Source organism: Dermochelys coriacea, chromosome 12, assembly GCF_009764565.3.
Source record: "Dermochelys coriacea isolate rDerCor1 chromosome 12, rDerCor1.pri.v4, whole genome shotgun sequence".
NCBI classification, from domain to species: Eukaryota; Metazoa; Chordata; order Testudines; family Dermochelyidae; genus Dermochelys; species Dermochelys coriacea.
Genome location: NC_050079.1, coordinates 17167524 through 17184001, shown reverse-complemented (window position 1 = coordinate 17184001; position 16478 = coordinate 17167524). Strand labels below are relative to the sequence as shown.

At 40.0% G+C, this 16478-nt stretch overlaps 1 protein-coding gene across 10 annotated transcripts in view; it reads right to left on the bottom strand.

Annotated features, from left to right (window-relative positions):
• Positions 1 to 16478, bottom strand: part of ZNF423 (zinc finger protein 423) — a 324001-nt gene that overhangs the window by 125046 nt on the left and 182477 nt on the right. The gene's annotated exons all lie outside the window — the stretch shown is intronic.

Genomic DNA, 16478 nt, shown 5'->3' with positions numbered 1-16478 from the left:
ACTTGCCACTTTAAATTGAGAAAAGCCATATAATAAGCCCAGAAGAATATGCTAAGGAATTTTGCTGGAGTATTTTACATTGGGAAGAGATAGTTGAAATGTGGTATGACATGCCTGGCAGTAGTGATTTTTTCCAAATAATTCTACATTAATGCAATCAAAGGAATGTAACAGAATGAAAAAATCACTTTCAAAAAGGAGATTAAAGTCATTAAAAATGGCTAATCCTGCAAAGTGGGACTGTTCTAAAATAGGGAATCACATGGCTGGTGCAAGTCTTTTGTCATCTGCGCATAAGAGAATCAAAACGAGCATTAAAAGGAGAAGAAAATTCAATAAAAGTTTAATTAGGAAAAAAAAAGAGCATTAAGTAAGCTTCAGAATGCAGGCAGACTGTGTGGGTCGTGATGCTTATGTGGCCAAACTTGATAATCAATCACGAAGTGATACAGTCATTTACCAACTTAATGTTCAGCATGTTTACAAAGCTGCAAGCATTCATCATCATCACTGAAGAGATAATTTCAGCCTAGATGTGTTCAATAAATGTATTTTTCCATCTAATAAGAGCAATTTGGCCAAACTGCTCTATAAATCACACTTTGTTCTCCGTTTATCATTCACATAACACAAGCCAAGTTCAGAAATGTACTCATGCAGCTATGACAATCAACCCCAAAGCTATGAATTCATGATTGATTTTCAAAAGGAAGATATAACTTGTCAGAAATGGAAAGACCTAGCTAGCACAGTCTCCTGATAGGGTTGATATATTTTTTAAGACAATTACTTTGCTAAGAAAAATAAAATTGTGTACACATAAATATAATTTCACGTCCCTAAAAGACACCGTCTTTCCACTTCCTCACACAAAGCTAGCCAGAAACTGTTACATTCTATCAAACTTTCAGCTGAGCCTTCATTTGTTGAAGAACTTCACTTGAAGAACCATCATTAGTGCACGAGGTAATAACCTCTTCTTCGAGTTCTGTCTCTATGGGTGCTTCATTGTAGGTGACTTTACAGCAGTATCCCCTGTGGAGGGCTGGGACTTCGGAGTGGAGTCTATTATTGATAATACTGTGGAGCCAAAGATGGCATGAGAAGCTGAGTCTCGAGTAATAGCATAGTGTTCTGCGAAAGTATGAGCAGAGGCAAACGTTGCTGCCCTGCAGATTTCTGAGATGGAAACATCTTTAACAAATGCGACCAAGAGGGAAATGGATCTCGTGGAGTGCATGCAAATTCCTGAGGGATAACAATAGTTAGTGCGGTCTGAGACCCATTTGGAGAGCCTTTGAGCTGATATTGCAGAGCCCTGGGATCAGTCTGCAATTGAGAGGAAGAATCTAGAAGATTTCCTAAAGCCCTTTGTCCAGTCCAAATAAAATGCAAAGGCTCCCCTAACGTCAAGCATATGTAGTATTGCCTCCCTGTTATCACGGTGCAGTTTTGGGAAAGACATGGGGAGGTGGATGAGTTGGTTCATATGGAAGGATGAGGCCACCTTGGGGAGGAACTCTGGGTGCGGCCTCAGAGTGACTTTGTCTTTAAAGAAGACCGTAAAGAGTGGGTGAGCCATGAGCACCGCTATTTCCCGTATTTGTCATGCTGACGTGATGGCCACTAGAAATGCTGACATCACTGACAGGTGTAGAAGAGAGTAAGTGGCCACAGATTCAAAGTAAACCAGCCTGCTACTCGCTCCATCTTGCGGTTGAAAAGGAATTGAGGGTGGTTCGCCCGCACAGTGCTAAATAGCCTCAAGGCAGAGCATGAGGGAGAGTGCATGTGTGGGCTGAACGGACACTGCTACCTAAAATCACCAGTCGGAGGCGCAGTGGTATAGATACATGTATAGTGGAACACCCACAGGGACACTACTCAAAGAACTGCTGTGTTGCTCAGTAGATGGGACCTTAGAGCCTTCCTGCTTGTTTGATCTGATGGAAGAGGCTTGGCACCTCAGTGGGAATTTGGAGGAAATCAGACAGGGTAGTGCTGTAATTCAGCAAGCACTATCTGTGCGTTTCTATGCTCTGACATCATTATCCTTAATAAAGCTGTGGCCTGTTACCTTTCGATTTACACCCTCCTTTGGTATAAAATTCTCTTGTGTCCAGAGGGCTTATGTAGGTCTTGTGCTGGTTCTCTGCACAAGGGTGAATGCACCATTAGAGAGAGTAGCACAGGGTTCACGACCTGCTACAAAGAATGCGAGTTGGAAGCAGCAGATTCGATTTACTAGAACAGTCACCCACATGCACAGAGCCAAAACTAGAGCCCTGATCCTCAAGCTCCATACACACAGACCTCCTTTAGCAGGCAGTAGTACAAGTCCCTTCACCACATTGTGGGTCAGCCACCAAAGGGTGACATCACATGCAGATACATACATAGGACATGTCTACATAGCAGCTGCGAGGTGCCTCCGGGGCGGGCAGACAGATACCTGCTATCACTGCTTCAGCTAGCATGCTCAAAATAGTAGTGTGGTTACAGCGGCACAGGCAACAGGTCAGGCTAGCCACACAAGAACATACTCAGGGGATCAGGCAAGGTGGTATTCAGATGGCTAGACAAAGCCTCTGCTCTTCCACCGTGGCCCCACTGCCCTTTTTAGCATGCTGCCTCAAGCAGAGCTAGCAAATGTGTGTCTACCCATGCTGGGAAGCAATCTCCCCGCTGCTGTGTAGACTCCCCATACACACAACCAGCACATCAGTTTTGAGTGACAACAGCACCTGAAAGAACTTACTGACATGATGAGCAAGTGTGATTACAATGTACTGTGCCTTTAAATAAAGAAAGAGGGAATTTCCCTGGACTGTAGTACATGCTGAGAGTGATGGAAGGAGGCTGAAAGAAGCTACAGTGGTGGTACCTAGGGAGGACTGCACAACAGGGAATGCTGGAGATGCAGCTTAAAAAGGAGACTCCTTTTCGAGCCTTGGAGAGACATTTTGTATAGGGAACAATAGACTGGGGTGGGTAGACCTGGGAGCTGCTGCTGTTCACCAGAGCAACAAATGCAACAGGAATAAATTAGCCATTTCTCTTCCTGTACACAGATCTGATTTATACTTAGCAGAGAAGCTATTGTCAAGGGGAAGGATTGTCTAATGGTTAAAGTTCAGCTCTGTGACTCACAAGATTCCTTGCTCTGCCACAGTCTCTCTGTGACATTGGGAACGTCACCTAAGGTAAAAATGGCCAAAGCACCAAAGCAACTTAGGCTTTGTCTACACTACACAGCTTTTAGCAACATGGCTGTGTTGCAACAGCTGTGCCGCTAAAAGTTGTGCAGTGTAGCCGCTGTTTGTCAGCTCTCCTGGCGACAAAAAAAATTTCCACCCCAACAAGTGGGGGTAGCTTTGTCGGCAGGACAGCACTCCTGCCGACAATGCGCTGTTCATTCACACTGGCACTTGTCGTGGAAAAACTTTTGCCTTTCGGTGGTAAGGAGGGTTAACATGTCTGAAAGACGGATGTTTTGTTGTTCAATTGCCAGTGTAGACATAACCTCAGAAACTTAAATCCCATTTTTAAAAGGAACTGGAGCACCTAGGAGCCCACGTCCAATGGAAAGTAAATGAGGCTTAGGCTCCTAAGAGCTGAAGTTACTTTTGACAATGAGTTTTATGCTCCTTAACCACCTAGGCACTTAAAAATGTTACCCATAAACTCTCTGTGCACCTCAGTTCCCCATCTGTATAAAAGGAAGAGTACTCTCCTGGCTCAAGGAGTGTTATAAAGCTTATTTCTCTAATGACTGTAAAGCAGAGTGAAGTCCTCAGATGGAAGGCCCAACAGAGGTGCAAATAGTATTAATAAGTATTATTGTCAGAAACACCTAACCAGGGAACACAGCAAGAGAATTATCATTGGATTTCAGAGGTGAAAGCAAATTTTTAACTGTAATAAATAAACAGGGATAAAAACTCACAATGGATTAAAATGTAGTATGTATTACACTTTCACATGGTATACGGTGTCTGGATACACTGCAGTGTTGGTGTGAATCAATGCAAATGAAGTTTACATACCAAATGTGTGAGGTTTAAATGTTTCAGTTCACTCTGACACATTTTTACTTAAAAAAAAACCGCAAAAAACAAAAACATTTTATCTTGTTTGCTCTCATTTCCCAATACCACTCAAATCTAATAAGAACAAAGTAAATAATAAACAAGAACCTACAATATCCAAAACTCCATTGTTAAGCTCCACTGAGTGTATTTTTAACTGTGATACGGAAGACATTTAGAGCTGACACACATGATGATATACACCTATCCTTGAATGATATTAGCAATCCAACTAGCAGCTATCACTGAAATATAATCATATAGTTGGCCTTGATAAGTTTTGACTAGTACATATTCAAAAGTAGCTCTACCAAACAATGGAAATTATTTCCACAATTTATATGTAATTATCCCTAATTATATCATGCCACAAAATGAGCATTAATGCCACTATTTGGTTAAAGCAATCAAGCATTCATGAGCCAGGTAATGTATATATACATATATATGAAAAAAAGATCAACTATAATTCTTTACCCCCATGTTAACTGCTTTAATATAATGGGCTTCTTATGCCATATATTTAGCCAATTAATACAGTATACACTAGAAACTAGAACTGCTTATATAACTTTACATAAAGAAATAACACCATACATACAGTTTCCAGGCTTAACAAGATCTACAAACAAACCAAGTTTGAAGAAAATTATTTCAGTAGTTTTAAAATTATGACTATTTAAAGTTGAATGATCACTGTGAAAGACATGGCCATTTCCTTTCCTGGGAAAACTTAACTGTATTAAATGAAAAGTGTAATGTAATATTGTGTAATGTAATGTAATATTGTGGACCAGGACTGAATGTAATCTTTTTAGAGGGGAGATGTGAGGTGAGGCCTGGGAGTTCAAAGAGCTATCTTGAAATAATCCAGACAAGAACAGACTTTTTAGGACAATTTGTATGAAATACCTAGGTAGAGGTTAATGCAAATTCTCCACTGTGATGCTGGCAGACATATGGTGTTTAAACTTCATGAAGATTAATGGGATGTTACTTGCATTGTTTTCACTTAGCTGTATCCTGTTATAATGCAATTGCAAACATTTACACTGTGTATACCCCTGTAACTAAATAACCCATCAAACGAGTCACCAAAGAAAGAAGCCTTGTGAAATGCAAATGAAGAACTTTAACAGAAAAGTGCTAATTTCAAAGCAAGTGGTCATTGTGCATGATGATCAGAGGTGAAAGACTCAAAATGCATTCTTCACTCTCCGTCATCAGACAAAAAGCTCATGTGGGTAGGGATCCTGTCAGCTTCTTTTCTGTAAGAAGAAACTTTATGTATGGATTCAGGGAAAGATCCTGCATTTCTGGACTGTTTGGATTCCAACAGGGCAGAATAACTGAATGGGAAGACAGAGATCCCCAGAGTTATTCTGGGTAGACCTGAGAGACTTTGGGATACTGGCATATTACTACATCTCTGTTACTATTTGGAATGAAAGACAGATCACCTGTACATATATTTTACCTGCTTTAACCTCTCAATGACTCTCACTTCCTTTTCTTAGTTAATAACCCTTTAGTTAGTTTACTACAGAATTGGCTACCATCATTATCTTTGGTGTAAGATGTAGAGTACCAAATGATCTGGGGTAAGTGACTGGTCACAACCTTATGTGGTTGGATTTTTGCCTGCAATGACCTTTTACCACAAAGTCCAGTTTATCTGGGTGGCAAGATCATAGAATCATAGACTTTAAGGTCAGAAGGGACCATTATATGATTGTCTAGTCTGACCTCCTGCACAACGCAGGCCATGGAATCTCACCCACCAACTCCTATAACAAACTCCTAACTTATGTCTGAGTATTAAAGTCCTCAAATCATGTTTTAAAGACTTCAAGGTGCAGAGAATCCTCCAGCAAGTGACCCGTGTCCCATGCTGCAGAGGAAGGTGAAAAACCCACAGGGCCTCTGCCAATCTGCCCTGCTTCCCTTGGAAGGCTGTTCCAGAACTTGACTTCTCTGAGGTTAGATATACTGGAGAGTCCAAGGGAACTGTCTGTGATTCCATGATAAGACAAGTATAGTGATCCAGGAGTTCACATTTGTCACTGGCTTGGTGAAATTTAATTACAGAACACACCACTAGTTTGGGATGTCTACCCTGGCATGACACCCACTTCCAGTTATGCAAATACCTTTGGAAGCTAGCCATGAAATGAGGGTGATTGTCTGCTATTACCTTCTCCTGAGGGTTGGATATGAAATGCCTGAGCTGTATAAAGAAACAGGCTGATCTGACCAGCCTGGGTTCTGGTTCTGAATCTGAGACAGTTATGACCTTGTAACCCCAGGGGAAAATCCAGTTGTGGATTTGGAAGGTCTGACACCTATAGAAGCCAGAGGTTGGCGTTGAGATGACCTTTGGTAAGTTTTTTAGCATGTGGGTAGGGTTATTTTATTATTTTTAATATGTTTTCTCTGTAATGCTTTCACCTTAAGAATAAATGTGCTTTCTTATAAATTGCTGTGTGGAAACTTATAACTGCAAGCGATACAGTAGGCATAGCCTATGGAGAGAAAGCAAAGTGCAGACACTGGGTTTTTAGGCAATGTGTGTTGCTAGAAATATTGCAGTGTTGGCAGGGAACAGTGCAGCCTTTAAAGATCCACTGGTCAGGAGGGAGAGAGAGACAGAACTCTGCCCAAGAAAGGTGGTAGTTGAGGAGTTGGGAGCCTACAGTGGGAGCCCTCGAGGGACCATGGAGGGAGAATACTGGTGCAGTTGCCCTGAACTGTGACAATCATAAGCTCAAGACAGCAGACAACTTAAATCACCACTTTTCCCCATTAAATTTTAAATGATCCGAGTTTATAAGGGCCAAGACATAGAAAACATCAGGTTTTATAAGTCCCATAGTTTGAGATGACCCTACTTTCTTACCCACTCTTGCTTTGCATCAATCTCAAAAAACTGAAAGAGTTCTAACTTGTCAATTTTAAAACAATCATACCTTTAAAAGAAAAGGAGTACTTGTGGCACCTTAGAGACTAACAAAATTTATTAGAGCATAAGCTTTCGTGAGCTACAGCTCACTTCATCGGATGCATTTGGTGGAAAAAACAGAGGAGAGATTTATATACACACACACAGAGAACATGAAACAATGGGTTTATCATACACACTGTAAGGAGAGAGATCACTTAAGATAAGCCATCACCAACAGCAGGGGGGGGAAAGGAGGAAAACCTTTCATGGTGACAAGCAGGTAGGCTAATTCCAGCAGTTAACAAGAATATCAGAGGAACAGTGGGGGGTGGGGTGGGAGGGAGAAATACCATGGGGAAATAGTTTTACTTTGTGTAATGACTCATCCATTCCCAGTCTCTATTCAAGCCTAAGTTAATTGTATCCAGTTTGCAAATTAATTCCAATTCAGTCTCTCGTTGGAGTCTGTTTTTGAAGCTTTTTTGTTGAAAGTATAGCCACTCTTAGGTCTGTGATCGAGTGACCAGAGAGATTGAAGTGTTCTCCAACTGGTTTTTGAATGTTATAATTCTTGACGTCTGATTTGTGTCCATTCATTCTTTTACGTAGAGACTGTCCAGTTTGGCCAATGTACATGGCAGAGGGGCATTGCTGGCACATGATGGCATATATCACATTGGTAGATGCGCAGGTGAAGGAGCCTCTGATAGTGTGGCTGATGTGATTAGGCCCTATGATGGTATCCCCTGAATAGATATGTGGACAGAGTTGGCAACGGGCTTTGTTGCAAGGATAGGTTCCTGGGTTAGTGGTTCTGTTGTGTGGTGTGTGCTTGCTGGTGAGTATTTGCTTCAGATTGGGGGGCTGTCTGTAAGCAAGGACTGGTCTGTCTCCCAAGATCTGAGAGAGCGATGGCTCGTCCTTCAGGATAGGTTGTAGATCCTTGATGATGCGTTGGAGAGGTTTTAGTTGGGGGCTGAAGGTGATGGCTAGTGGCGTTCTGTTGTTTTCTTTGTTGGGCCTGTCCTGTAGTAGGTGACTTCTGGGTACTCTTCTGGCTCTGTCAATCTGTTTCTTCACTTCAGCAGGTGGGTATTGTAGTTGTAGGAATGCATGATAGAGATCTTGTAGGTGTTTGTCTCTGTCTGAGGGGTTGGAGCAAATGCGGTTATATCGTAGCGCTTGGCTGTAGACAATGGATCGAGTGGTATGATCTGGATGAAAGCTAGAGGCATGTAGGTAGGAATAGCGGTCAGTAGGTTTCCGATATAGGGTGGTGGTTATGTGACCATCGCTTATTAGCACCGTAGTGTCCAGGAAGTGGATCTCTTGTGTGGACTGGTCCAGGCTGAGGTTGATGGTGGGATGGAAACTGTTGAAATCATGGTGGAATTCCTCAAGAGCTTCTTTTCCATGGGTCCAGATGATGAAGATGTCATCAATGTAGCGCAAGTAGAGTAGGGGCATTAGGGGACGAGAGCTGAGGAAGCGTTGTTCTAAGTCAGCCATAAAAATGTTGGCATACTGTGGGGCCATGCGGGTACCCATCGCAGTGCCGCTGATTTGAAGGTATACATTGTCACCAAATGTGAAATAGTTATGGGTCAGGACAAAGTCACAAAGTTCTGCCACCAGGTTAGCCGTGACAGTATCGGGGAGACCTAAGAGTGGCTATACTTCAACAAAAAAGCTTCAAAAACAGACTCCAACGAGAGACTGCTGAATTGGAATTAATTTGCAAACTGGATACAATTAACTTAGGCTTGAATAGAGACTGGGAATGGATGAGTCATTACACAAAGTAAAACTATTTCCCCATGGTATTTCTCCCTCCCACCCCACCCCCCACTGTTCCTCTGATATTCTTGTTAACTGCTGGAATTAGCCTACCTGCTTGTCACCATGAAAGGTTTTCCTCCTTTCCCCCCCCTGCTGTTGGTGATGGCTTATCTTAAGTGATCTCTCTCCTTACAGTGTGTATGATAAACCCATTGTTTCATGTTCTCTGTGTGTGTGTATATAAATCTCTCCTCTGTTTTTTCCACCAAATGCATCCGATGAAGTGAGCTGTAGCTCACGAAAGCTTATGCTCTAATAAATTTGTTAGTCTCTAAGGTGCCACAAGTACTCCTTTTCTTTTTGCGAATACAGACTAACACGGCTGCTACTCTCATACCTTTAAAATCACTCAGCTGGTTTTCTTTTAATTTGACTTGTTCTGTAGATCTTATTTAGACTTCTAGGTCATGTCTGAAGACTGTAGGTACTGAATAATTCTGAAAGTACTTTTCATGTGTAGGTCACCATTTTGAATCTGATCCCACCCAGCAGTAACCCAAATCCCTTACCAATAACTAGCACTAACTAGTACCTGTTTAATAGTCTCAGCTGGGAGCCCAAGGGAAGAAGACTGAATTGTATTAGCTGAACTGGCATGAAGATTGATCCTCTAATCCCTGGTTTCAGAGTAGCAGCCGTGTTAGTCTGTATTCGCAAAAAGAAAAGGAGTACTTGTGGCACCTTAGAGACTAACAAATTTATTAGAGCATAAGCTTTCGTGAGCTACAGCTCACTTCATCGGATGCATTCACCAAATGCATCCGATGAAGTGAGCTGTAGCTCACGAAAGCTTATGCTCTAATAAATTTGTTAGTCTCTAAGGTGCCACAAGTACTCCTTTTCTAATCCCTGGAAAGGTGATCCCTGCAGGTCAGGCGTAAGGCACTACTAAGAAGTTGCACTTACTTCATGGAACTATAAAGAGCTTCAGGCTTCAGGGACATCAGTCTAATTCATGGGTACAAAAGTACACTTCATGTTTAAAGACACTATTCAGGTAATATACATCATATTCAAAGCAGAATGAAAATTAAAACAGGAACAAAAACTAATATATGGTATCACACTACTTCTATCTATGGCATAAAAAATGTAGTCACATCCAAATTATATGCTGATATGGTAATAAATGTTGTTGGGCTAAAGTACTAGCAAATAGTGATTTTTTTTCAACTTTTCAACATCGTGCTGCCATTCATTTTTAAGAGGATTCAAAAAGTAAAGAAATAAGGTATCTGGTTTTACCTTGAAGATACTGATAACATGACTTACAGAACATAGTCCTATTTTACCAGCTTTCCACCCCCTTAGACAAATTTATTTAGTACTGAAACTCAAAATGTAATTGAGCACAAGTCTCATTATATACATTTAAAAAATAAAACTTGAATTCACTAGAATGTTTGTTGTAGTTGAACTGTTTAACATGGCAACCTCAAAGCTGTGGTGAGAATAGCTCGCTTAAACCTAGGTGAAAGCAGTCTAGATATCAAAATTGTCTTAATGTCATTTCTCTGGATCTTGCCTTCTACTAGAATCATTAATGGATATGGATAAAGATGACATTTAAATCTTGATAGATGATACAGATAAGATAACTTTTTTTTTTCAAACAAAACTTTTCCTAAGACAACTATCTGTATTTTTAAATTCTATCACCCTTTAATAAATGACATAGTCAGGGTGGAGGAGAAAGTTTATGTTAGATCTAGGAATAAACTAAATGCTTTCAGAGTTGAATCACTGTTTTTCTTTACTCCCTTTGGAAAAGCAGCAGATACTATATTCTGCTGTGCATCATGGACTTGGGACTGAAAACAGCTGCACTCTAATTACATGTAAAGTGTACCAAAACATTCCTTTTATCACAGACTGTAAATCTGTTAGCATCTGTCTCTCCTTTGTTTCTTCCACAAGATACAAGCTTGTTTCTACATTTTTCTCACCTGTAGCAGTGATTAAAATTCATTATAAATGAAAGGAGTGAACACTAAAACAAGTTCCTCTGTGTACTGTTCTAAACTCAAATTAGAAACAGCTGTTTGCTAATTCATGCAGTGATGTTTTGTCGTGCTCTGTGAATCAATAACTCACCCTATTTCTACAGACATTTTAGGATTATCCATATATTTTACTCAGCAATTTACTTTTCAAACATGTTCAAATGCAACTTCAGCCTCTGTCTCAGGAGATGAGAAGCCAATTCTGTCAATATTATCAATGCATTAATAGAAAGGTCTTGATAGTGTGCTACTCATGCTTTACCTGTTACCTAGAAGCTCCTGTGCCACTCTTGCCTACTTTGCTACCAACACAGTACCTCACAAAGATGAGCTATTTTAGGATTGACATAAAAGATTAAAACTGTAAAACAGGTTTCAGAAGCACAGACTGAAAGAAAATGCTAAAATTAAAATTTCAATTGTTGCCCTGGACAACTTTTAAATCTTAAGTACAGGTAAGACTCTTATAAAAATCATCCTTTGGTTAGAATTATTATTATTTGAATAAAGTTTCTTAACTAGTCTATAAAATTTTACCCAGATCAACTTGAATTACTGTCAGAAAATTGCATTCTGTGCTTCTTAAAAATTTGATGTCACTATTTATCATAGTTTCAACAATTTACTTACAAGGAAAAGTCATACAGCTAAGAGCTGAATCACCTTGTTTTGGCATTTAAGAAGGAATTATCCAGATAAAAATCTGACTGTTCAGAAAAGACTTTCACTCACAACGTTTTCAAGAGCCTCCATAATAAATTTGCACAGACTGCTCTCATCACAGTAGAATGTGACCTACCAGGTCAGTGTTGGGACCACTGACCCCAGCACTGTGCCCTTTGCGTGGCTTGAGGATTTGGCCCCCCATTTTTAGAAGACTATCATCTTTCACAAATGCTAATAAAACACATAAACAAGGCAATTTTCTCATCAATAGCTAAAGAAAATATGAATCACCTCCTAAAATCAGGGGGAGAACTATTGTTCCTGCTATAAAATAAAAACCTGTACCACAAGAGCTATTACTGTTAAGTACAGAAAATGTGTTTCTTCTTTTTAAGCAAAAATGAGGGATTGCAAATCAGAGATCTCTCTGTGTCAGTGACAGTCCTGTTGTGGTCTTGAGAAGAATCCCATTCGTTCATTCAAGAGAGATACTTTTTTTTAATCCCTTTACACTTCTCCCTCTTTTGATGCTTAAGAACCTAGCATTCCTCCTCCTGTAAGAACAAGTGAACTGATTCCCAATGAAGCAGACATCAGCGCCATTCCTTGACACTCTATAGAGAGCCATGGGGAGTCAAAGCCACTCGTACACTAATGATTTTTAAGGATGTGGCTAATCAAAATAGCCTCTTTGGATAAAATGCATGAAACTGATTTACTACTATTAAATATAGTGTGTTTTTATGCTTTAATTGGACAATCCTAAATATGGCAGCCACCTTTTGAGGGATCATTTTTTGGCTTTTCAGCATCAGCATTACGCATGCAGACCCCGATTTTTAAAGGTATTAAGGCATTGCTGCACTTAATGTCACTGCACCCCAACTGATTTAGGGGCCTAAATCTCATTTTCATAAGGCATTTAGGTACTTATGAGCCCACTGTGATTTTGACTCCTAAGTGCCTAAATCCCTCATGAAAATGAGATTTTGGCTCCTAAATCAGTTAGGGTGTAGTGATGCTAAGTGCAGTAATGCCTAAATACCTTTAAAAATCTGGGCCATACTGCCTAGCACCCATTTCTTAAGCCCTTTTCAACAGTCCAGAGTCATGCCGGAAAATCGAGGGATGTGATCGTTCCCCTCTTTTCAACATTGGAGGGCCTCATCTGGAGTATTGTGTCCAGTTTTGGGCCCCACACTACAAGGAGGATGTGGAAAAATTGGAAAGCGTCCAGCCGCGGGCAACAAAAATGATTAGGGGACTGGAACACATGACTTACGAGGAGAGGCTGAGGGAACTGGGATTGTTTAGTCTGCAGAAGAGAAGAATGGGGGGGGGGGGATTTGATAGCTGCTTTCAACTACCTGAAAGGGGGTTCCAAAGAGGATGGATCTAGACTGTTCTCAGTGGTAGCAGATGACAGAACAAGGAGTAATGGTCTCAAGTTGCAGTGGGGGAGGTTTAGGTTGGATATTTTTCACTAGGAGGGTGGTGAAGCACTGGAATGTGTTACCTAGGGAGGTGGTAGAATCTCCTTCCTTAGAGGTTTTTAAGGTCAGGCTTGACAAAGCCCTGGCTGGGATGATTTAGTTGGGGATTTGTCCTGCTTTGAGGAGGGGGCTGGACTAGATGATCTCCTGAGGTCCCTTCCAACCCTGATATTCTTTGATTCTATGAAATAATATCTGTAATGAAGACTAGTTAGTGACTGAGGAACATGTTAAATACAGAGACTATAAATGAAAAAAATTAGACTTCCCCCCCATGAACAGAATACTGTATTTTGGTATGATTTGATATGATGCTTTATTCTGCTCACTTTCATGTTTCTGAATTGTACTTTCTAAGTGATAATTATCTTCAAGTCATCAATTACAAGTAATTTAACTCATTCACAAAAATCACTTAAGGGTCATAACCTGTGTAGGGTGTAGATTTTCTTGAAACTCAATGGGAGACAAGGATACTTAGCACCTCTTTCGAGAGAAGTTTGCCATCTTGCAGGAATGAGTCTTAAAGATGAACAATATGCCAGTGACAGTGTAGATAACAGTTTGGATAAAATAGTATTCTTTAAACTTGGGACAGTTGGTTAATTGGGACCAGAAGGAATCCACCAAAGCATCCTAGTTAAGCAGCTCCTATTGCAATGGATAAGAGGGCTGTATTTCAGTGTGTATGTGAATTTAGTTCTCGTGGAGAGTGTTATACTGACAGCAGTGGAAAGTGAACTCCATAGAACAGGCAAAAATTCACTCTCCCTGCTGTGATTCAACTCTGATCCAAAGAGCTAGCTACAGGGGAGAAAAAATAATTCAGCCATTATTCCTATTCAAATTTTGGCCCCTTGCCTGAGGTCACCAAAAAAAGGGAGCCAAATGCTTAATGGACTAGGCCTTGGACTGAGACTATTTACCCATTACACATAAGCCACCAAAAAGCTATCTGAGGATAACTAAATTCAGTCTTTATGCGTTGAATTCAGATGAGTTACTCAGAGGCAAAAGGTTTTCCATAACCCTTCATTCCCCTGAGCTAACCAGTCCACAGATCCTATCTTTTATTTCAGGTTTCAGAGTAGCAGCCGTGTTAGTCTGTATTCGCAAAAAGAAAAGGAATACCGGTGGCACCTTAGAGACTAACAAATTTATTAGAGCATAAGCTTTCGTGAGCTACAGCTCACTTCATCGGATGCATTTGGTGAAAAAAACTGGTTTGGTTTTTTCCACCAAATGCATCCGATGAAGTGAGCTGTAGCTCACGAAAGCTTATGCTCTAATAAATTTGTTAGTCTCTAAGGTGCCACCGGTACTCCTTTTCTTTTTATCTTTTATTTAAATATGAAAAAAAATTATTTTGAAAAGTAAAGACATTTACTCCTAAATATACTGATTTCCTTACAGGAATACAGGGAACCTCTTTGCAAAAACAGCTGAAAATGGCATTTTAAAACAGCCTCTACTAAATTACACAAATACACTGATAAGTACTTTGCTAATCCAACCCAGTGGAGTTTTGCCCAGAAGATATCTCAAGGTGGTGGTTTGGAACAATCAAACACAAAACACACTTACATGTGTTTTGCTAAATTATCTTAGGAAGTAGAGCAGGCACCTTTGTCACTCAATAAGATTCCTTCACTCTTTACATATGTTCCAAATCTACTACTCAGTAGAGAAAAATTTTGATTTTCATGTTTCAGCCCAGAGAAAAATCGCTGCACAAGGCTTTATTGCCAAGCTTTCAAGCCCAAAGGATTTAAAGCTGGTCATTATATTGTTAGAGAAAGTTGTGGGGAAAATAAAAGCAGCTTATTAAGTCAGAAAGAGTAGGCTGTTCCAAGCTCTCATTTTGATCTAGGTGGGAAAACTGTGATGCACTTAAAAATGTAAAAGATTGATCTTCATGAGTAATAGATTTAATACTACATAACACATCTGTTGAAATTACTCAGAAGTAAACAATCACTAAAGTCAACAATATCCAGATTTTATACCTCCTTCAAATAATTTAAAAAAAGAAACCACTGAAGTACAAGTGACAGAGACTTGTTACGTGTAAACATATGCATTATTGGCCTGTTTTTCTAATGTGCAGTGCACCCCCAAATCCCACTGAAGTCCACAGGGGCTGCAGCTGCTCAGCACCTTTGAAAATCAAGCCACATAAATATTACATCTACATCGCCACAAACAGATATTTTCATAAAAAGATCTTCATCCATCACACTCCCCTCATGCATTCGCAAATTAGATTTCACACAAATAAATAATGAAAATGTGAAGTAACACATGCAAATTCTTGACTCTGCAACAATATACAAAAGTATTTGCTAGATTCTGGTCAGCCGAGAGATATTCCAAATCTTTACTTGTCTCTTTTGTGAAGCGTTATTGCACTACAGTGACACCAGCTGGTATCTCTGGAGTTAATGAGCTGGCCACTCCATCTGACCCCAGTCTGCAGACAGAGGGTCTTTGCTCCAGCTAAGCAGACCTCCTGCTCCCTAAGGATGTCACGCATTATGGCAAAATACAATTAGCTCAGTCTCTGGTCCTGCTATATTAAACATGTATTTATTTATTTTAAAATAATATTTTTATTTTTAATTAAAAAAAAAGAAACCCGCATAATGTGAGCAAATGTAAGACCACAAGGTTGACTTTTAAACAATTTGTAAGTATAATTTAGTTAATACTAACCTGGAATCTATAACAGTGTTTCTAACTAGCCTGAGGGGAAGGCATTAAAACAAAAGTAAAAAAAAAAAAAGAAAGATCTCTGCTTTTCAATAGCAAACAGAAATAACAGACAGGTTTAAAAAGAAACTAAGTGGAATTTTGTGTTCTGATAGATAAGAGCAAATAAGTAAGCATGGCTTACTTAGGATAGTTCTGTGTTGATGCTGTATGGAAGCATTCCTCCTTTTTAATCAAAAGTATTAGTCACTTTTAATGTGAAATGAGTTTTTAAAAACAAAACAAAAAAATCTTTGCTACCTGTTAATCTTTCTTCTCAAATCAGTGTTCATCTACAACAGATGTGCCGCATCAGAGGCCTTTCAAGTTAACTAGCAATGACCCAGTGTCTGATCTGAAGACTTGCACTGCACTGCATAACAAACACTCCACTGAAGGCAGCTCTCTTCTTACAACAGATCTCTGGCTCTTTGACAGAAGGAGCCAGTGATAAATTGTGAGACTCTTCTGTCAAGTTTTCAAAAGAGGAGCTCAATTGACAACTAAGAACTTTCTTCATATGACATCACATCCTCATTAGAATACTACTGAAGCATATGCAAAGAGGGACTCCCGGCTGAGTGAAGCATTGCATAGTGCCTACTGGTCCAGCTAAAGGAGATCTTATTTTGGCTCACCCAGTAGAGGAGCTGATTACAGACCATGAAGATCCCTGGTTCAAGTCCTGTATGTGGTAATT